The sequence below is a fragment of the Colossoma macropomum genome, unplaced genomic scaffold (assembly GCF_904425465.1).
Source record: "Colossoma macropomum unplaced genomic scaffold, Colossoma_macropomum, whole genome shotgun sequence".
In the NCBI taxonomy this organism is placed as follows: Eukaryota; Metazoa; Chordata; class Actinopteri; order Characiformes; family Serrasalmidae; genus Colossoma; species Colossoma macropomum.
The window spans coordinates 31,169,559-31,193,002 of NW_023494784.1; positions in this window are offsets into that span (position 1 = coordinate 31,169,559).

Genomic DNA, 23,444 nt, shown 5'->3' on the forward strand with positions numbered 1-23,444 from the left:
ACAGCACTGCGCAGAGGGGAGTCCTGTTGTGCAGCAGGGAGGCGGTGTGTGTGTGTGTGTGTGAATAGAGGTGGCCCTGGAGAGCCGTTCCTGAGACTCTGCTTGGTGCTCACTGATCAATAAGCATGGACTGAAAGAGCTGAGAGATTGAAAGGCCTCCCAGCCGCACTTTTGCCTATTTTCCCCCTCTGTCTTTGTGCTTCAGCTAAAGCAGAGCAGGACACGGAGACTGGCGAGATCAAATCTTCCCTCCATTTGAGAGGAACAATACGCTCTCACTATGTGTCCATGGTCACACAGACGTGCACATTTTATCTCCTGCCACTGACCCCATTCGATAGGAGAGAAGCAAAGAGAGTAGGTTATCTCTGATGTTGCACATCACATGCTTCTGACGCGCAATCAGAGGTGCTGGGTAGAGCATGCGGTGGTTGTAGTACAGTTAAAGGATAAGATCTGATCAGGCCAAGTCATTTTCACCCGCCACAATGGGCCTCTTCTTTAGCGTCCACAAACTGACTTCGGTGCTTCTCAGTGCATTGTTTACGAAGGCAGATAACATCAAGAGCAGCCTTTATTAACACATCCAACACACAAGCGAGAGTGGAAGGAGACTTTATTTATTTATACTCTGCACAAATAGCCATTGAACATCTATGTCGAAGCACCACAGCATGTAAAGACAGCACAAGCACAGCTGTCCAAGCTCAGATCGCATTAGCTGATAAAGAAGAAATGTTTGCAAGTGCTGCTTTAGAGGGTCGTTCTCTTTCTCCTCCACAAGATTATTTTCTAGAATTGATTGTATAGAAAGCTTTGTATTAGAGTTGAATTCAGGCCCTGTCAGGAAAAAAAGGGCGTGTTTTCTGAATTGCAGGCCGACGTAGCGGAGCACTGCTGTTAAAGTATTTATAGAGTTACCAATCACTGCTGGCTGATAACATCAGGAGGCTGATTGCGGAGCTTGTCCTCATATTGGCACGCTATCAGATTCCGTGTCTGCCAGAGCAGGCAGAGATTTACAAGAGCAAAGAGATACACCACGGTCCACTAGGGGGCAGTCTAGTTCCATCAGTCCAAGCAGAGGCTGCTTCCATCTCTTTCTTCAATCAGGTGAGGATCTGTGGCAGTCTGGACAATGAAGAGTCATAAAAGGCCGGACTTTGTTTCAGCTTTGGTGTCTTTGGGCGTTCTCACTCGAGGCAGAGCTTTGTGTCTTGGTAAATGCAGTGAAATAACTCTAGACAGTGCAATTAACCAGAAGTGGATATCGCAGTGTTTGAGAAAAAAAGTAAGCTGATTACAAACATGAAGACTTGTCAGTGAGTCAAAGACTACTCTGAGGAGACGGATGCAGAAGCCTGTTTGAGATAATGAGCTTTTTTTTCCTTCCATTTATCAATAATGTGTGCTTGATCCCTGGCGAGCCTTTTTGGTCTCCATTGAAGTAAAGGACAGAAACCTTTTTTTGTTGTTGTTGTGGAGAAAAGCGCCGAACAAATGGATGGACATCTGGAGAGAAAAGACGGAGGAGCCGATGCTGTTTGTTTATCTGCTCGAGAGTTTTTGGTTTAATTAGTGATCTATTCTCTGCCCGTTCTTAATCAGTCATGAGCAGAAGTGCTTTCCTGCTCAAACCCACATAGCATTGCACTCTCTCACGTTTTGCCATTATATATATATTATATCTCCAGAAGGGCCTATTGAATCAGCGCAGTGAAACGGCCTGCCTTTGGAAGTTCAGTCCTGAGGACGCAAGAGAATGACAATTCAGGAAGATAGCATATCAGCGACTGAATAGGCCCGTGCAGCTGAGATGAACACTTATTGTAGTGTAAAATTAGGAATTTGAGGGCAGCCATTCTTTTCTGCAGCGCCCATTGTCATTGAGAGCAGCACCAAGCCGTATAATATGAGGCACGAGCTGAAGATATCCCTCCAGTAAGCAAGACAGAGGAGGCAGAGAGAGTTGTCTGTGTTCACACATTAACCAGCCGCATTATTTACAGCAGAGGTAACACGTCTCAGCAGAAAAGCGGCTCAATGCTTCATTTTCATACGAACTGCCTGTGGATCCCAGGAGGACCGGCTTTTATAAACCCATCCATTCATTTGTGTCAGCGGTCTGTCAGGGTTGGCCACCACCGCCGTGGGCTCGGAGGAACCGTGCAGTACCTTCCAAACGCCATCGCCAACCTCCAGCTGCTTCCACAGCAACCCAGCCCAGCTCACCGTCAGTCTGAGTGAGTGACAGCCGCTCCCCCTCTGGGCCGCTGATTGGTAGCACCGGCGTGGGCGACACCGATAAAGCAGGAGGGCTGAGGGTCGCCATCAGAAAACGGTGGCCCTCGCGCTCTGACACTGTCATCCTGTCCCCTAAAGAACACTGCTATTGAATCCTGGCCGTTAATGGCAACAATGCAATACACAGAGGGCCCACTTGTCAGTATGTACCCTTATTTTTTTGTTTACTTAACCGGTGACACTTTTGACACATGAGACAGCCTTGAAAAGACCACAGTGGCATTTGAGGAGCACATTTCAATATGTCAATACACTGAAGTTTGCCATGACAACCTGGGGATGGCTTCGCGTCAATCTTCATAACCGTCGTCGTAATGAACATCCTCACAAACAGACCCCAGGAGGTACGGCGAGTGCAGGAAGTGTTGGTGTGTGTGTATTTAGTCTACGTGACAGTGGGGGTCCAAGGACTTCCTGCTTGTAATGGCTGGGTGCTGTGTTTCTGATGTGACAGGGAATTCCGGGCTCCGGCGTTTTACAGCGGATGTGTTACAGTGTGCATTGCATAACACCAAGTCTCCTTGCATTTGTGACTTTTTTTTTCTCAACCAGAAAAGGCATCAAAGCACCTTATTAAAGTTCACAAGGTAATTCCTGCTTTATTCAGCACTACAGTGCTGCACTGACAATGGCATAATGAACAATAATAGCCTGCTCTTAAATTGGGTGGCTGCGAAGGACAGACGTGGAATTCGCCTCCTGCTTTGATCCCACAGGAAGCAAATTTAGCTGCTCATCCATTCCCAACAGGCCACACACAAAACAAAACATGCTTGTTTATGCGTAATATTGTTTTTTACTCCTTCATGGCTTTGTCAAAGTAGGCAGCAGAGTGGAGTGTCTTTGGATCAGCAGAGCCTTGGAGGAAACCTGTGTGACGTGTAGGCTGTGATATGTCAGTCCCATATGCATGTCACTTCCTATAATAGCCCAGCTGCTGCTTTTGGACCACATAGGTAGACTGACAGTAAACAGGCTCCGAATCAGACAGGATTTCATTCAGACTCAGCTGATGTGCTAACAGTGCCATGGACTGCTAACAGCAGGGTGGTGGAAATGATGACGAGATGCTATTGTGGCTCAGATAGTTCACAGCGGGCTGTTGCTTCAGGAAGCTGTATGAGACATGATTGAACTACATTCATCTTGGGCCTTCATTTGCTTTACTCATATCTTTGCAGAACGGAGAACCAGCTAGCAAATCACTTAGCGATCAACAATGTTTGAAGCTCATATGATGGCCATATCCAAGCCTCACAGGGCCAAAAGTGATCTCTTTACGAGAACGTCTGGGGACAATCATGAGAACTTTAGGGGGAAATGTGGGTAGGACTGTAGGCTCAATAGCATCAAGGGAACAAACTGAGTATGAAGTTGTAAACCAGTCCAACATTTTGCAAAGGCAGAGCTCAAAGCAGGGGGCGATGGTGGCTCATCAACATTGTGTTACAATCTGCTTTCAATAAGACAAAACTGAGCCGACAAAAAATAAAAACATAAAATAAAATAAATTATTACAGTATGTGGGCCAAAGAATGTGCCTATGAAATCCATCCTCAACAACAGAGAACAGTCAGTCATCCAATGCTATGAATTCCATTATTTTTAGTTTTAGATATGCTTTGCCACTGTTGATTTTTTTTAGCAAGCAAGGACTTTCTGCTTCTGTTGTTTTTGCTGTCTAATGCAAATTGAACCGGATGTTGTGTTTGCAAGTGGTATCAAACCTGTAATTTAGAAGTTCTTGATACTTGGCATGAACAGTGATTATGAATGCCTTGTCTAATGTTCCTCATAGAAATAGTAAGATAGCTCCATGTGAATTTTTTCCCCTTGTCGATCTGCTGCTGCTCTAACTATTTGAACGTGTCTGCACTGACCAGAACAGAAGAGACTGGACAACAAGTTTGTCATTAGCCCATGGTTGTAGCATACGGTAGCACAGCTTGAAGTTGCTCCAGAAAACTTCAATTAACCCCATAAAATTTCAGGCTTAGTAAATACTAAGACTCATTATTCAGTAGCAACAGGGACTTCAGTGCCTGGCTGAGCTATTCTAGGTTATAGAAGTGTGTAATAAAACTTTGGGCCCGCAGTTGGTCCCAGTCATTTAAAGGGTTAATCAAGTAACTGTGTGTCGCATATGCAGAGAACACGTTACATGTGGTAAAATAAACAATACCTCTTTCAAAGGAAAAACAGTTCCATTGGCAAACAATATTGTTTCACTAGCTTCTTTTACTTGTGTTATGGATTGTGCTCCATATGAGAGCACAGACTAGAGGAATTTGTGGGACTGGTTTCAGAGGGAGTGGACTTCTGTTTGTGGTGAATTTCACCCTATCCAGCACCAAAAGTTTGACAAGTGGTCTCCAGATGTGTATTCTTGTTACAAGGTCACTTCTGGCCCCGCAAGGCTACCAAACCTTAAGCCTAAAAGACACCAAACATCAAAACCGATCTCAAATGCTTCCAAAATGGCCACTTCCGCCCACATTAGGCTTTTTTCTGCTAGAAGAGAGTCATATCCAAAAAATGTAGCTCACTATCCATTTATCATAAAGTGGCTATCAGCTTCTGTTTCCATAACAACCATTGGTAGGTTTCAATTACTTAAAAGAGAGAAACATGAAAAGAGCTTTTACAGAATTAGTCATTTGATGATATGATAGATGTGACAATTCAGGAGTTCAGTGGAGGACAGAGCTAACACCATGCAGAGATCTAACATCCCACACAACGCATCACAGTTTCTGAAGTGACCTTGCTTTTCACTGAATAAGCCGTAGCAGGGTTAGCTTCAGTCTGGTTTCAGCAAGGTCACCGTCACACATTGCCTCACACGCATTTTATGACCGAAGTTACTCTCGCAACAATAATGACAAAGATAAACTCTGAGAAAAGATTAGGTAAAAAAGTTCGCAGTTGATTTGATTGCCTTTGAGCTGTGCGGTATTGATATTATGGCGCAGACCCACAGCACCTGGTTCAGCAAAGAAACTCGGAGAGCAGCCTTGGCCTCAGATGAGATTTAAGAGCACTGATAATGAAAGGGCTGGGAGTAATATGACAGACAGAGAGAAATCCTTTTCCGTCTGCCTGCCTCTCCTCAGGCGAGGATCAACTGGCTTTAACAATATCCTTATCCCTTCATAAAGCCACCTGACCGGAGTCAGGAGCAGCTATCTCAGACCTTCCCTCAATCACACTAATGACACTGCTGCTCAGGTACACACTAGAGCACAGTCACAAACCATGATGAAGGTTAAATTAGGTACGCTCCCTGAAGGTGCATATATTGACCTGCCTTGTTTATAGACTCCCAGGACAGTCATGATAATTGATTCAGAAAATGAAAAACAGGGGTTTCATATTGGAGCTAGAGATGAAATAATAACCCCTTAATGCAAGATGCGGGGGAAACACATAAGTACGTCATGTTTTGGCTTTTTTCTCATGTGTTGCAGACATATCTAAGCCATGATATTATATAGACAGGAAGTATTAGGAGGGCCCTGTACTGTTCTCATGGGTCATGCATGAGAATGAAATGCTTGGCTAGGTAAAAGGAAGTGAGCGTGTTTGTCTAAGCGCTGCTCTCATCAGTGTGGCGCAGTAGGATTTATTAACGACCCTCTGAGACTCACAGCAAACATTGAAAATCACGGGCAGACATTAGAATGATGTATGAAAAATCTAGGACATTACTTCAGCAGATCCTGTTGTTTGTTTGTTGTTTTTGCACCCTGGTGATTATTTATGGAAGAAGCAGGCTCCATGTTTTATGCTGAATGCAGCTGCTGGAGGAAGTATGGAGGCTTGCTTATCTTTCAGGAACCATTTCTGCAGTACTTGACGGCAGCAGCGTCCCAGTTGACTGTTTTTCTAAGCTGCCAGACGCAGCGTGAAGCTGAGTTTTGCGCATGAACTCCTTCCAAACAATTAGTCGAGTTCCATGTGCTTGGCATGTTCCTGCTGCATGTAGGACGATAAGTTGGATGACATAGATTTATAAGGTGTTTGTAACAATCAGCAAACCTTCTCCTAATTCCTCGAGGCGATGGTTTGGCAAAAATTAAATTGACAAAGTTTTCTGCTTCCTCCAAATGTGGTTGGTCAGCCAAGACCGGTGTCTGAAGTTTAGTTCTTCTGAAGCTAAAGTAGCTTATAGGCTCAAATCTTGCTTTGTGCACTTGATTGCAAAAATGCATTGCATCAAGTTGTTAAATAATCGAGATGAAATAGACTTGTGTGGTTCCTGACACTGTTATCTATAAAAAATGAGCTAATAAAAAGAGAGCTGCTACTACTGTCTTTAACCAATGTACTTTTGTCCATTTTTATAGATAACAGTACATCATACAGTGTCAGAAACCACAGAAGTCTAGCATTTATTGTTATTTGTCATGTTATGCAGTATTCTGTTGCATAGTATTGCATCCCTTTGCCTCATCGGTTCGACAGAATTCATGATTTTGTATCCTTTTTGTGTTTTTCTCTGTGTGTCCCCTCACTACACTACTTAGCATGCCTTACACGGAGACTACTGCGGCACTGCTGTAACTGGAGAGTAGGCATGTTTGCAACAGATGCAGTGATGGTTACCTGATGTGGCTTGAAACAACTAATTGATGATTTTTAGACATGGCAACTGCAAGATGCTAAACTGCTTGCTGTAAGCTCCCATTACATGCTAATTACATTATCCTCATGGTTCTAGTACAAAACCAAAGAGGCAAAATTTGAACAAAATTGCATTTAAGGTAAGTAGAAAATTTTGTAAAAGTGATTTTTGCCTCTCTGAGTCACTCCTAAATCTTCAGTGAGGGTTTACTCAGGATAGAGGAAGACGCTCACATTTTGCTACATCTTGATCTGTGATTACACAAAAACATCTGACATGGGGCAACAGAGAAAGAAGGAAAAACGGAGACAATACGTGCTACATTAGAAGCCAAGTCTTTCCCCTTCTCTCTCTGGAGCACTGCTACTACGGCCCTGTTATTCTCCCCAGGTGCACGCCCCCAATCTGAGGCTGCCCATCTGTGTCTGTGAGCAAAATAACTCCATCAGATCATTCCATCTGACCAGGAGAGCGACAGGCCCCCTGTGAGGGCCCTAATCTCCAGTTTTATGGCCAATCTGGTGCATAGCAGAGGAAAAAAACAGCCAAACGGCGCACAGAGAGAAAAAGAGAGAGAGAGAAAGGAAGAGAGAGAGGGAGAGAGTGAGAGAGAGTGGGAGAGTTTAAAGCTCCTGGCTTTCTACTACTTGGACATCACTGCAGAGGAAGAGATGTGCTGGACTTAGCGACTTAGCGATTCTTCATGGGCAACAAATTACGTCAAAATCAAACATGGCAGTCTGACCAATGAAGATCCGTCTATAGAGTCTTTCAGTCGAATGGATGCTCAAAGGCTGAGATGCATGGAAGGTCTCCAAAGCGCCGTGGCGTAATCCTACACTTTGGTGAGACCAGATCCTTTCAGAATGGGCCAATTAACTGCAAAGAGTTGTAGTTAGTGGGCAGGGAGAAAGGGGCAGGTGCGTTGGCAGGCTGGGATGGGTGGAGAGAGAGAAAGAGAGAGAAAAGTGTTGGAGCCTGAAGCTCAGCCTGGCCTTGTTCGGGTGGGCGTGTCAGTGAAAAATGCCAGGCCGGGCTGCATCGCACAAATCAAACATCAAAAAGCCCTGTCCGTCCTCTTGTCCATCTGTCCAAAAAGGGCTGGAAGCGCGCTTCATATAAAGGAGGTGAGAATGGCACAGCTCCTGCTGCTTTGTTCCAGGAGGCTGCAGTGGCGCTGCCATAAACATAATAATCCCTTTGAGAGCAGGCTCCAGATAAGGGGCGAGGAGAAAGAGGGGCGGGCACGCTGGAAGAAACTGACACTCCAGAACAGTAAATTTTTCCAGCCACCCTGACCAGCCTGAGAAACATTCACCCTCTCTCAACCGTCCGTCTTTTTCTCTCATTCTTTCTTCTCTCTCTCTGTCTGTGCACTTCAAATGCAACATTCTTTGTGGATGTGGGTATAAATATTTAAAAAGCAACGGTGCAGTCTCATCAATCCAGCAGTCGCTTGCAATTACAGCAGATGACGTGCTAGTTTCCAGCTGCGGATGGACACCTAGACTGGCATGGAAGGCTTCAGGGCCCTCTTTCCATCATCATACATCTGTACCCAGTCTCTCTTTTCCCTCACACACACACACACACACACACATGCACGCCCACTGGGGGAACATAAAGACAATGTGCTCTCGAATTAAGACCTGTAGCTCCATCGCTGTTAATCTCTCCTCCCCCTCAGTGGCAAGTGGTGCCAGCCAGCCACGTAGACCTTAATAAATGTGCCTGTAGCTAGGCCGCAATGAAATGTGGAGCTCATAAGACGCTGAAGAGCCGAATAAGTCAGACGCCATGTGGATTTACTGTAGAGCACGTCGGGCAGTGGCAAAGAGCAACCACATATTAGAACTGCTGAAGAAGTCATACAGAAACATTACAGAGGGAGAGAGAGAATGAGGTAGAGAAGCAGTGAGAGAATTAGAGAGAGTCAGAAGTGAAAATGCTGAATAGGTCATGAGAACTGAATTTAAATTTCAGAACATGGCCTGATACATTGAAGACACTTTTAGTAATATATTTTATACAGACTAATGATATCATATCATAGGATAGAGTGGGTACATGTGAATAACACAGGAATGAGCAGACACAGTGAAGAGTGATACTATGAATAAGATTCTTCTCCACACTCGTGCTTAACCAAGATCAATAAGGGGACTGACTGCAGATTTGTGCTCATTTCTCTGAGCAGAAAGGCTAATAGTAGTTCAGAAGACTGTCGATACTGAATCTCATGACAGTCGTGAAGATGGCACAACTCTATATATGTATACACATTTTCCACATGACCACACTGATAAAACTCAATCTAAAGATCTCATCTGAGCTCCAGAGTCATGAAAAAACGTAAAATCTTGATGATATGTTCAAAAGTGTACAGATAACAGTGAATTCAGCTAGTTTGCACCCATTGCTGTCACAGACATTCAATTGTGTGCACACAGCTTGTATAATCTCCAAAGGAAAGCATTGCCAATAGAATGAGATGTTCTGGAGCTGATGCACATGAGCCTAAGGTTGCCATGTCCAAAGCCAAGTGTGAACTAGAGGCGTGTAAAGCCTCCCTATAAAGCATTAGGCTGTAGAGCAGTGGACCTGTGTTCTTTGGAGTGATGGTGCTCCATCCAGAACCTCTGGTATGAGTTGGAGTCATGTTTGTGATCCAGAACTAATCATCCAACATCAGTACCTGACCTCACCACCAATGCTCTTATGACTGAATGCAATCAAATCTTCACAGCAATGTTGCAACATCTAGAGTAAAGCCTACCCAGAAGAGTAGATGCTGATACTACAACAAAGAGATGATAAACACCCTATTAATATCCTTGATTTTTGAAGAAACATTGGCAGAAACTCCTTATTTAACAATTTTTAAACTTGACAAGCCAGTGTTGTTAGCAGTGAGTTCCACTGAGCTCTGCAAGGTCAGCATGAGAACAGTGTTGTTCAGGGTTGTTATAAATTGTGTATATTACTGGTTGTATTGTATTGGTTGTCGTAAATAAATTCCCTATAGTAGAATCTTAGTATAAATTTTGGACAGCTGATAAGGGTATGGGTTTTTATTTTATTTATCAACGATCTGTTATTGCATCTACACTACAAATGAACTTAGCCTAACAGGTGCTATCATCTAAAATGTCTAGCCTACACTGCAAAAAATATATTAGCAAGTGGAAACATCAAAAATCTAGTCAATATAACTAATATTTCTCATTTTGAGACTGTTGTAAGAATATTGTAAGATTCAATAATACATATTTCAAGACATGTTTACTTGTTTTAAGCATTATTTCTTGAAACAAGTAAAATTATCTGCCATTTGAACAAGATGCTTTAACTAGACTAAAATTGTTCAAAAAAATATGTGGAAACAAGTTGAATAATCGTTTAATATTCTCACAACAATCTTGAAATAAGAAATATTAGTTACATTGACTACATGTAATATGTTTTTACTTGCTAAGATATCATTTTTCCAGTGTAACTTCTTTTTGTTTGGTGGACATGTAGGTTACATTTACAGCATTTGTCAGACGCTCCTATCCAGAGGGTTCACATCGGTCTTGAGCTCTGGGTCGAGTAGGGTCAGACTGAACATTCTCTGGCTTGATTTAGGTTTGGACCAAAATTTAAAGCCAAAGCCAAATAAAGATTTCTTTTGTATGAATTACATGAAGTCTTTTGAAAGCAAGTTAGCAAGTGTTCATTCAGGATAAAAACACTCATTCAGAAAGCAATAAGAGGGATTATAAGGTGTCATGCAAATCATCATCATCATCATCATCATAGCTAACATAAAGAAACCTTGAAGCAGTGAGGGATCCAGCCACTTCAGAATGACTGTGCAACATGGGCACAGATTTAGAGTGACTAGAGAGGAATATTACAGAAGCACCTGCTTTGGCTTGTCAGGAATCCAGCCACAATGTGCTTGTCTGTCTGACATTTCAGGATGAAGCAGACAGGAAGAGAGGAACACTTTATCCTCCGTGTCCACATGCCGCCTTTCATCTCCTACAGGGGGTTCAGGAACACTGTGGGGTCAGGTGTGTACTATATGTGTGTGTTTGGTTCTCAGTGGTGTGCTGCTGATGCTGAGCAGACAGCTTTAGCTTTAGCTTAAGGCCCATCCACTTCCTCTGTTTCCTCTGAACTCTGTCTTCTTATTTAACGCAATCCATGCATAACTACATCACACTTAGATCTAAAATGCTGGTTAAGTTGCAAATAGGTGCATGAAAGAAGAATCAATCCATGAAATTGGGTGAGTGCAAAAAAAGAACACATTAGTTATTCCTGGAATGGTTTAGTCGAGGCTAACTGCATCAGAATGGGTATGCAGCAGCCACACAGGTCCTCTCTGGCCTGGAGGGAGGTCACTTTGCTGAATCTTTGGCTGCAAATAACGCTCTGCTTTTCTTTTAATATTTCTCTTATTATCATAAATGTTTGGCTCACCTTTAAGAGGAAACTCGCAGGAGACAGCAGCCCGCGGCAGCAGGCTTGACAGCAATCGCAATTAGATTCTTTACTGCTGCTACAGTTAAAAGTGCTCTATGTAGATGCTGTGCTAACCAGAAAATGTTGAGGGATTCCATAAAGGGACAAAAGGATGTCCAGTGTCTCTTATGTGGGCTAGTGGTGTCATTACACACTCTCAGAAACAAAGGTACAAAACTGTCACTGGGGCAGTTCCCCTCTTGTCACTGAGGTGGTACATCTCAGTACCTTTAGTCAGGGGTCATAATTGTACCATAATCCACTGAAATTATATTTTCTAAGTTGTATTGGATTCATACACCCTGTCCTGTCTCCAGGCTTTTTTTTTATTGTTCTGTTTTGAAACATTATGTTAAAAAAAGGTACAAATATGTACATTTTCCTTGGGAAAAAAAAATTATTTAAGGTACACAATTGTGCCTTAAAACCACTGCTGCACCTTTGAGAGGTACATTTACATTGTTTGTACCTTGATGAATGAAAAGTGTACTTGCACAGTACCTTTATTTCTGACAGTGTAGGTCTGATGCACACAGATGGTTTGGTGCAGAGAGACAGATCCATTCAAATGTAAGTGCTTGGGAACCCTTGGTCAAATGTTTTGTTGATTCTCTATGTGAAAAGTTAACACATCCTCTACACTATTCTACACTTCCACACATTTTAATGCACAATTATTTGCTGAATTTAACATACTGGGAAAAAGTAATAAAAAAAATTGTAGCCTGACCAAAAGTTATGGTATATTTTACATTTTTCCTTCCTCAATATGTTAACCCCTTACATGGCCATGGGCCTGCTGGCAGGCCCAAAGTTTTATTCCACATTTTATAACCTACGATTGGTTCAACCAGTTTGCACTGAGGTCTCTGAAGTTACTGAATAATAAGCCTTAGTATGTAATTAGCCTGGGATTTTAAGGGGTTAAACTCATATAAATAAAAACAAATAAATAAAATATAAAAAGAATTGGCACAGTGGTGCTGTCAGCTCACAGCAAGAAGGGCTTGAGTTCCATTCCCCGGCCGGGCAGGCAGGGTCCTTTCTGTGTGGAGTTTGCATGTTCTCCGTGTCTGCGTGGGTTTCCTCCAGGTGCTCCGGTTTCCTCTCACAGTCCAAAGACATGCAGTCAGGCCAATTGATAATACTAAATTGCCTGTGCTGTGATGAACTACTGAGCTGTCCAGTTTCCTGCCTTCTGCCCAGTGAGTGCTGGAATAGGCTACAGCACTCCCCGCGACTGAGGATAAGTGGGTGAGATGATGAATAAATGACTACATCAAAATTGTACAATTAGCAGAAAATGTCATATATAAAGGTCCCACATGCTGTGCTTTTCCCTGAGTTCTGCATATAATTTGTAATCTGTGTGGTTATATGTACCAAAAACAGTTATAATTCATTTTTACATGACCATTTTCCAGCTTTTTTTAATTCCTCAGAATTAAAATGGGTTAAAAAAACAAGTTGATTCTGTATGGCCAGGGTTTTAACATTTCCGTTCTCATGTTCTAACCCTAATGGTTAAAACAAAATATAATGAGGTTTATGTTGAGATAATGTTTATAACAAACTTATCATATAACAATCTTAATGTATTAAACTCTTGAAATCTCAGGTTTGTTACATACTAAGTCTTATCATTCAGTAACTGCACGGACCTCAGTGCAAAGGAATTAAGCTATTCTTAGGTTATAGAAGTGTGTAATAAAACTTTGGGCCCACCGGCAGGCCCTCGTCATTTAAGTGATTAAACATGAATTGTGACAGTGGTCAGAAAGGCTGGAGATGTCAAATAAGGCCAAAATCTTGTACAACAGGCATCAGGCAGCACTTTCATGAACATTTTCTGTGAGGTAGCTTTTAGAAGTATTACATATTTTGGACATCTGCTTCCTATCACCGCTACTGTGAACAATTCTAACTCCTCTAGAATGACACATCCTTCATTAAACTACTTTGATTTACTAATGAATGAATGAATATATCAAAATTGTGCACTAAAATTAGAAGAAAATCTCATATTTAAAGGTCCCACATGCTATTGTTTTCCCCAAGTTCCACAGACAAAACAGTCATAATTCATTTTTACATGACCATTTTCCAACCTGTTTATCCTTCAGAATTAAACAGGCACCACAACAGGCACAGAATTAAACAGGCACTACAACAGGTTTTGTGTCTTTAAGACAGATGTATGTAAATGAGCTCTGTTGTGACTGGTTGCTCTGTATTGTGCCTCAGTGAAAAAGCAGTCCAGGCTAAAACACTCCTTATAACTTCAGCTCAAGTGGGTGGAGACAAACTGCTGTAGCCTAAAAAAAAGTGAATATATGTAAATGAGCTGTTTTTGCAGCTTGGTTTCCATATATAAACTATATGGACTGGAGAGCGAAAATGTTTTTAAACTTCAACAGTGTTTACATTGTAAACTTATTATCACTCAAAAAAGCAACAAAACATGTAATTTTATAATGTAACTATTTCAACTTTTGCATATGATTGTACACACCTGGTCACCCTCTCATTTGCGTACAGACACACATTTGCAAGTTACGGATAGTCTAATCACAGCACCTCTTTCTCCTTCACTCTAGAAGCCTCTCCTCGCCAGTGGAGATTAATTGGAGCGAAGCAGTGGTGGGTGCACAGAGGGCAGGAACAGGTTAGCTCTGGCAGCGGGCTCACACTGCGCTGCCACTGTTTATTAGATGCATTACCATTTATGCTCAGACAGTTTAATGGAGCCACCTGCGGGCGGCCCTGACTCATCACCATAGAGATCTAATGAGACACTCTGAGCTGCGCTACTGGGCTAATGTTACATTGTATTACAATACATACTGAGGGCTATCTAGAGTGTAGAGTCCTTGTAGTTCAGAATAAGGATTCTTCCATCATCTTGCCTCAACACACACCACAATAAACACTTATCCAAAGCCCACAGTAAATGCTTATGTCAATTACCATACTGAGTGCAGCCATTGACTGGTTGTTGAATGGTGCGTGTAAGTATAGAGTATCCTCAGTTGTAACAGGCAAACAGATCATTTAAATTCTAACAGCTCAGCTTATCATTAGGAACAGGGCTCAGAAATGGGTTAAAAAACAAATCGATTCACTCTAAGTATGACCAGTATTTTAATGTTTCCGTTCTCATGTTTTCCCATGTCTCATGTCTAATCCCAACATAATGTTTCTGACCTGGTTAGAACAAAATATAGTTTTTATATAGTTTTATAGTTTTATGCTGAGATAATGTTTATAACAAGCTTATCTTACAACAATTCTAATGGATTAAACCCTTAAAAGCTCCTCTACATTGGCACATTCTAGATTCTTTGCATTCTTGATTGACTTTCATTTTACTGATTTAATAATGCAACAATTTTTAAAAATGGGTGGAATTCCCTTTTACCTTGTGGGCAGCACAGAATGAAAAATGACATAATTAACTGATAACAGACAACATGCATTCAAAAACAATTTATGCTATTAGCAAATAGTTACTTTTACTACTAATTTTACTTATTTTATTACATAGTTTATTTATTACAGCTAGTTACACAGTTTAGTTACTCATTTGTTACTTGCTTCTGTTTGTGACAGAAGCTAGTCTCTGCTCTGGTTTAGTGATAAGGACTTTACGTTGGGATGTGGCAGTTGTTGTAGCTCTGGGTGGGATTTCAATTTTAGCCTTGTGACTCATTATGGTTGGCCAGATTGTGTGGGCCATGATCCTCTTGTCTGGCTGTCTGGGTCACTGAAATGGTCTGGAATGGTCTGGGACTTGGAAATAAAATCCATTTCTGTGGTTGGGCGTCTGTTGCCTGGGAGGATCTGACCTGTGTCAAACACACTGCGACACAGCAGACCACCACTATCTCATTATAGTGAGATTAATCCCAAGGCCATGTCATCTCGTAAGTGCTTATCTCAAACCTGCCGTCCTCTCATTGACAGAACCCAGACCACCTTAGGCAAAGAGACAAGTGGATCTAAGATCAGCTAATAAGTTTATGAAATTTCAAACACATTTTCCACTTAGCTTCCATAAGCAAATTCATAAATAAAAAATAATTGGTCTATAGAAGACGAGAGTTCTTACTGTATTTACTGTAATATACTTATTTATGTTCAATTACATAATAAATGACAGTTTACATTTCCAGTTTCCTTCCTGTTCTGTGTTTTCTTAATCACTCAAAGGTTAGTTAGTTTAGTTAGTTAGTTTGTAAGTGAAAGTTTTGTTATTACATATTTTTATTGTCATAGTTTTGCTTGGTTATTAGGTTTAGTTGTTTATTTCACAAGCATCATTTTTTCCCCTCTCCTTGTGATGTTGTGTGTGATGTGTAATGTTTTATTACAACTTCAGCTGCATCTTGTGTGAAAAGTGCCATAAATAAAGTGTATTGTTATTAATAAAGGAAGCAAAACAGCAACAGTGCAACATGTGATGCAGGCTGTGTGAATGAGGGCATTACAGTAGGAACCTTGTTGGACTGACCTCTCCTCTGACCCAGCTCTGCCTTTCTCCTCGACTCGTTCTCTGTGCAAGTGCAGTGCTTTATGGGCTAAAGTCTCGTCTCTGCAGCATGAGGATGATGTGTCACCTGTGTCTGCTTTTATTGCAGAGCTGTTTGAACTGAAGATGGCTTTCACAGGCTGTCTGCCAGCATCAATCATCACAGGCCCCCTGCTCCTCCCTCACTGAATACCCCCGAGCCTAATTAGCACTGTAGCCACCTGGATCTCTCCGAGGGCCACGCATCCACCCGCTCCGCTACAGAGAGAAAACAACCAAATTAACAAAAACAACCTGCTATTGCCTGCCAGTTTTGTCACACCAGACCACTGAGAGAGAGAGAGAGAGAGAGAGAGAGAGAGAGAGAAAGAGAGAGAGAGCGAGCAAGCACATCTGGTGGTGTTCAATAAAAGCTTAGATTTACTGAGCTATTTCATGTGTAACTGTACATCCAGCTCCCACAACACACTCATACACGCACACACACACTCACCCCCACACCCACACACACACACCTCAGTATGTCCCCCACAGATGTACCACACACTGAGCAATTAATGCAGAGAGTAACAACAGGTCTGTGGGGGGATGAGATCAGGTGGGTCAGTGGCACACAGGAGGGTAATTCTGTGTATGTGTGGTTGTAGAGCAGGCAAACACCTATATGTGAGTGAAGAGACATACAGGACTATCTTTGACACCCAGGCCAATTGTTTATCATTTTATCAACTTATGACATTATAATATATGCAAACATTAATGCCATAAAAATGAACCAGTCTTTCTTGTTTTTAAAGTAGTAGTTGATGTCTTCTAAGCTAGTTAGAATATTTTTTTTTGTTTGTTTCAAAAATATGCTGGAGAACGAGCCAGACGAAAAGCTTTTTACATAGAACTACATTCTCAAGCGCTTAAAACCTTTGCACAGTTCTGTATGTGGGTGAAAAACAGAGGAGGAGGATAATGTGTGTGTGTGCTGTTGGGATGAGCTCTATAAAGCCACAGGGAGGAGTTGAAGTCTGGACCAAACTGACTGTGACCCTCAACCCTCACTGCACAGCCAGAGCTTGCTGGAGACCCATCACTGTCTCTTACACACACCAGAAACACACACACACACACACATACACACAGTGAGAGTGCTGTAATAGACAAACAGGAGATATGAGAGTGATCCTGCCCATGTTCCACACACCACTTTTCACACCACAGCGTAATGATCTTCTACTATTGCTCACTCTACTGATCTCTCTCTCTCTCTAATTCTTTCTTGCTCACTTTCCCTTTCTTTTGCTCTTTCTTTTTTTAATTCTCTCTCTCTTCTCGTGCTCATATCTTTCTTTCTTTCTAATTATCTCTTTCTGTCTTTCACTCTAATTCTCTCACTCTGTCTCTGTACCTCTAATTCGTGCTCTCACTCTCACTGACTCTCCCTTATTCTCTGTCTTGTTCTCTCTCTCACTATCCCTTTCTCTTGCGCCCACTTCCTCTAATCTTTCTCTCTCTAATTCTCTCTCTCTTCCTTACTTTCTGTTTCCCCCTAAATCTCTGTCTCTCTTTTTTCTCTTTCCATCTCTCCCTCTCTCTGCCTCTAATTCTTGCTCTCACTGACTCTCTCTCTGTCTCTTTCTCTTGTTCTCTCTCGCTCTCACTCTGTCTCCCTTTTTTCTCTCACCACCCCCCTCCAATTCTATCTCTTGCTCACTCTCTCTCTCTGTGTCTCTCTAATTCTTTTCTCTCTCTTTATCTCTTCCTCTAATTCTCTCTCCCTAATTCTGTCTTTCTCTTATTCTCTCTCTCTCTCTCATTCTCTTATTCTCTCTCTCTCTGTCTCATTCTCTTATTCTTCCTCTTTTTCTCTCTCTGTCTCATTCTCTTATTCTCTCTCTCTCTCTCTCTCTCTCTCTCTGTCTCATTCTCTTATTCTCTCTCTCTCTCTCTCTCTCTCTCTCTCTCTGTGTTCTATAGACAGGCGTTATATAGTGCGTGTGAAAACACCTCTCTGTCTCTCTTTTTGCTGATATGTGTGAGGTGTGTGAACTCACCTCTATAACAGAATTGGGTGGGTGATGTTCAGAATGGGGGGAAAGTAAACACAATGTGTGAATTTTCCATGCCACAAGACCGCTGCAGTCTGTCGTCTTCATCTATTCGAGCTGGATTACATTGAACAGGGGAGGTAATGTAACATCATTTTAAGGAATTTGTCTGGCTGATTTGTACAAAATTACCCACAATTCCACAGATAACCCAGACTGAAAGGTCATAGTCTGGATATTTACATCAGGATGTAATGGAGCACATCTACCCAGAATGCCTTCTCAGAACACAGAGATTACATTATGAGAAGGTCGTATTCAGAATACAGTCACTTTTTAGGACAGTTTTAGGAGAATACTTACCAAATACTTACCTGCTAAACAAAAAAGCATAAACATACAGTCTTTAAAAAAAATCATCCAATCTTGTTTATTATCGTTTATTTTAAAAAGAAGTGCACAGCAAACACACTGAACAAAGGGCTTCTTTCCAAACTCTTTGCAAACTCCTCTTTAAAGCTAAGTAGACTGATAAATCAGAATGATGGGCTGGTTAGTTATCTTTTGCAGGAATGATCAAACTGGCAAGTGTCCTCAGTAGTGGACATTTTCATGAGTGATAAGCTCAGCATTGGTGTTGTACTGTACTCTTGTGTGTATGTCATTAACTGAAATCACATAACTGCCCAATCGCTGGTCAAAATTGGCAAGATTTTAATATTAGATGTGGCATGCGTCCGTCCCCCAGGCCCTGATGGTGGCCACAAAAGCTGGCAGGAAGGCGGGGCCCGAGCTCACTTGAGGTGTTCCTCTCCCCGCCGTCCTTGCCAGGCTTCAGCCCCGCTTGGAACTCGAGCCCTGCCTTCCTGCCGGCTCTTGTGGCCGCCATCAGGGTCCGGGCGACGGGCGCACGCCATATTAAGACATAGCAGATTGTTTACAGAAACATTTATTTCTTTTTTAAGCATTGTCTTGAGTTTAGCAAACATTGGACAATATGAAATAAATATGAAAACAATAAAAATAAAATTCCAGGGTCTATAATATCCAAATTACTATATTTAATACAGTTTTAACACAATTACATTTAGCATGCTTGGGACAACCCACAAAAGCACTAAAGGCATCAATGAATAACTTTTACAGTCCACTGGTGCACCAATAAGTATCCCACCTTTGCTTAGTTCATTAGACAACAGTCTTCTCGGGGGAATTGTGGGAGCAGCAGTGGGCTGAAGCAAGAAAAAGGATGACAATTTCAGAAGTACATTCAAATGATCTGAAGATTTTTCATGAAACAAACAGAAGAATTACTATTACAAAAAGTCAACTAGCAAGAAAGTAACAAGAAGGAATAACCAAGTTTTTCCAGATGCATCTTACTAAATTATATTGTAAATGTATTCTGCTTACATTACTATTCATGTCCAGTAACAGAATGTGTCACTGAATACATTTAGGACAGTGTATTCAGTATTCAGCCAACACTATATTTACGATGTATTCTTCCCAACTTTAGCCTTGACTGTAGCAGGTTTTATTATTTCATTATTACTAGATGTATTTGAACAGGACCAACATTCCTGAGGAGGCTTTTATTATTACTGACAGATTTGTAAAAACTGCAGACATTGAATACACACTGGTTTAACGTCATGGATCTTGTTGCTAATCGCTTAAATTGCAGTAGCACCCCAGGTAAAACCCTTCCAGCTGGAGTAGGACTTAAGAGCACTCATTCTGCTCTCTGGATGTCTTCTTGTATGTAAAATACATGTTGACAATGTAACTGAGTATGTGCATAATGTCTCTATGATTAAGTGTGCTGTGCTAGAGATTATGTACCACATGTGTGTGTGTGTGCACAGTGCATGGAGAAAGTGCCATATGTACAGTGTGAGCATGTGTGTGTGAACTGCAGACCTAAACAGCTGGGTCAGTAGTAAATTCCCACTTGAGGGGCTGTTATACTGTGGTTTATAGGGCCCTGTAGAGCTCCCCACCCTGTCTGACATACTGGAGGAAACCACACAACACACAAGTGCCATTCCAGAGTGCACAGACACACTCTCAGCAATCATCTGACACTCAAACTCTAATGAGTCTAGCTATGTCTGAGCCAGTTCATCACTATCATGCTCAAGAGGATACAACAAACGTGCACACACACAAACACACACACACACTTTTACAGTGTCAGCATGTGGGGTCATACATATGTTATATATGTCTCATAGGCGGGGGGACGCTCCAGGCTGCCTAGCTCTTCAAAGAAGGCCTCATAATTTCTGTGAAATAATAAAAACATGTCTGGATATTTTGTTTTGTTTGTTTAATATTACCATCTTGTTTTTGTGGTTAAACTCTGCAAGCAGTAATTCTCTTGTTTCATTTAAGTTGTGGTTGGAAACCAAAGGCTTAAACAGCCAAATGAGAATGATCCAATCAGGATTTTGTTCTCTGCTAGTTAGATACAGACAAGCAAGCCCTCCCATTGGTTAGGACTTCAGTATCTGACTGAAGGCCTAATGTTTCAGGTTAATGACTAACATAATTAAGAACTGACAGTGAAATTAACTGATCAACTGATGAAATTTTGATTTGGATGGGTTCAACTTGGGGAAATAAATGTCACTCTAGGCCTTCTGAAAGTTCTAGATACATCTCTGACTGTGAGTATGAGCAGTAGCCTGACTAGCAGGTTTCTTTCAGGAGTTAGAGATGGAAAACAGTGGCAGATCTATGCCAGAATCACTGTACAACTGCTACAAGACAAATGTCTGTTAATATGTCTGTTTTAAATAAAACATGAAATGTCTTTTACAAGCTTCAGTTATCCACATTTAATCTAGAACAGCCAAAAAAGGTTAATAAGAATCTCTGTTACTTTAGTGATAACATACTACATAAATCTAAAAGGAGAGCTAGCAGAAATCAGCATTATCATAGTTTTTCCTCGTTCCTCATTTTCCTCATTATTAGTGTTTTTATCTCAATTTGAACAAGTTTTGGCCCAAACTGAAGGCCTAGCTCTAACAGTCACACTTTGCCACTGATTACAAGTGTAGTAAAACCTGTCCTATTATTTAATTTAATAATGTTGATTAGCAATATACTCACCAGTATTCATTTAATCTTATTTTATCAAATACATTTAATATGACCTGAGTCTATAGTGGGGTTTGGAAATGGTAAAATCAAAAGACTGGAGAAAATCATAACACCTGTTATCACTTCCACTCTGTTTTTCATATATTTTTTTTTTTTTTCATACATAAATCACGTGTCCCTTTAGGAGCCAGATACAGGGGTGGTCTTTGCGCTAGGCATGGGGCCCCCATGAGCCACGGGCCCCATTAAAATACAAATTAGATATACTGTGCATGCTAATGATAAACAATCAATTCCAATATATATATATATATATATATATATATATATATATATATATATATATAGGGCTATTTCATGTTGATACACAATTGCATAAAAACAGACTTGTATGAACAAAGTCGATAAAGTGATCTGCATTATGGAGAGGAAGTCTTTTGGTGTGATATTCTAGGTGTTCAGAAGGAAAATTGAATGAAGTTATTCATAAGTGTAACACAGAAACGCAAGCAAAGGAAAACGTTTGTTGCTTCACTTGCAAGGCTAAAGTGTTTTTTCAGTCAGACCGCTGCACAAGCTCAGCAGACTATCATGCGATCATTAATAATGCTATCATTAATGTTAGTATAGATTGTGCTAGTGTTGGTGTAATTTGTCATGCATCCCTATGACTCAGAGGTTTCCCTGGACTCTATCTCCCAGAATCCTCTGGGAGATCACATGACTCCTGACCCTCCAGCACACTCCAATGAATGAACCTTTTTTAGCCAACTGTGTCTGAACACATCGGAATTAGACCTCCGCATTTAACCCATCCTTGCAGTGAAACACCACATACACACTAGTGAGCACACACACACTAAGGGGCAGTGAGCACACTTGCCCGGAGCGGTGGGCAGCCCTATCCACGGCGTCCGGGGAGCAGTTGGGGGTTAGGTGCCTTGCTAAAGAGCACTTCAGTCATGTACTGTCAGCTGAGGGGATTGAACCGGTCACAAGGCTGGTTCCCTAACCTCCAGCCCACGATTGCCCCTCGAAGGCAATCACAGATCTCTCTCTCCTAAGTACTGATCTGTTACACCTGTTGATCTCTCATTAGCTTTAGTATAAAGCCCGGGCTTTTAGAATAGTTCAGTGTGAGGGAGTGCTTCTTTCTTGAGCTACTGAGTGTTTATTTCCTGTGTTGTGTTTTCCAGTTTTGACTGATCTTCTGTATTTTGACTTACCCATTTTGCCTGACCCCATTTGGACTGTTTTTGCCTGTTGTTATGTTTGTGTGTCTTTCTTGCTGCCCTTTCTGGATTTAACCTGTGCCTGTTTCTTGACAACGATTTTGGTTGACGATTCAAACAGTAAAACCTTTTTTGTTATTTTTATCCGCGAGCATCTGAGTGGTTCTGTCACGTTACATAATTACTCAAAAAAGTAATCCATTCAAGTTACTAATTACCTCTCTCAAAATGTAATTTACGTCTAGGAAGAAGTAATTTCACTACTCATTACTTTACTTCTAACTTATTCTGTACCAAATTATATCACTATATTAGCAGACACTTTTTTTCTACCAATACAGTGAGATAATCTTACTCAATAAAATTACTAGAAACAACAAACAATGAGAAATATTAAATATAACAACTAGAATAAGAATGATTTCACTTGTAAGATATAATTTTTTGCAGTGTAGGCAGATGCATCTCTAAATCAAAAATATGCATCCATTGGGTCCCATTCTTGTCTATTTCCTAGAGCCCCAGAATCACTAAATCCACCTCTGAGTAAATTGCAAGATCAATTTTCGCTGTCCTCCAAAAGAGGTACTTTCATATGGCAGGGCTGCCAACTATCTCACACATTGGCATTGGCTGTGAGACTCTAATCTCATGCTCTCATGCCACACTCAACATTTCTCACGCATTTTTACACCTCAAAACGACCTACTGATGAACATACACACTCATAAAGTTTCCTACTTCTGCTCCAGCTTTACTGATTAGAAACACCGGACCGACAGCGGCAGTTTACTTTAGTGCTAGTGAACGAGAGCTCGTTAGCTAGTCAGTTACTGCCAGTCTGTGTATGCTTTAGATCAGTGGAGGAGCTGGTAACCATAGCAACAAAAAAAAACAATGAAAACATTCAGTGGAGCAGATGAAAACTGAAGAAAAATGAAAACATAAATACCAAGACTTGGTCAGTAAACTTAACATGATCAATAAAAAGTTTTAAACAAAATGACAGCAGGAGCAGCGTTAACGACCACACACACAGTGGCACGGTTTACAGTGCAGAATGAAGCCGGTTCTGTCTTACAAGCGAAACAGTT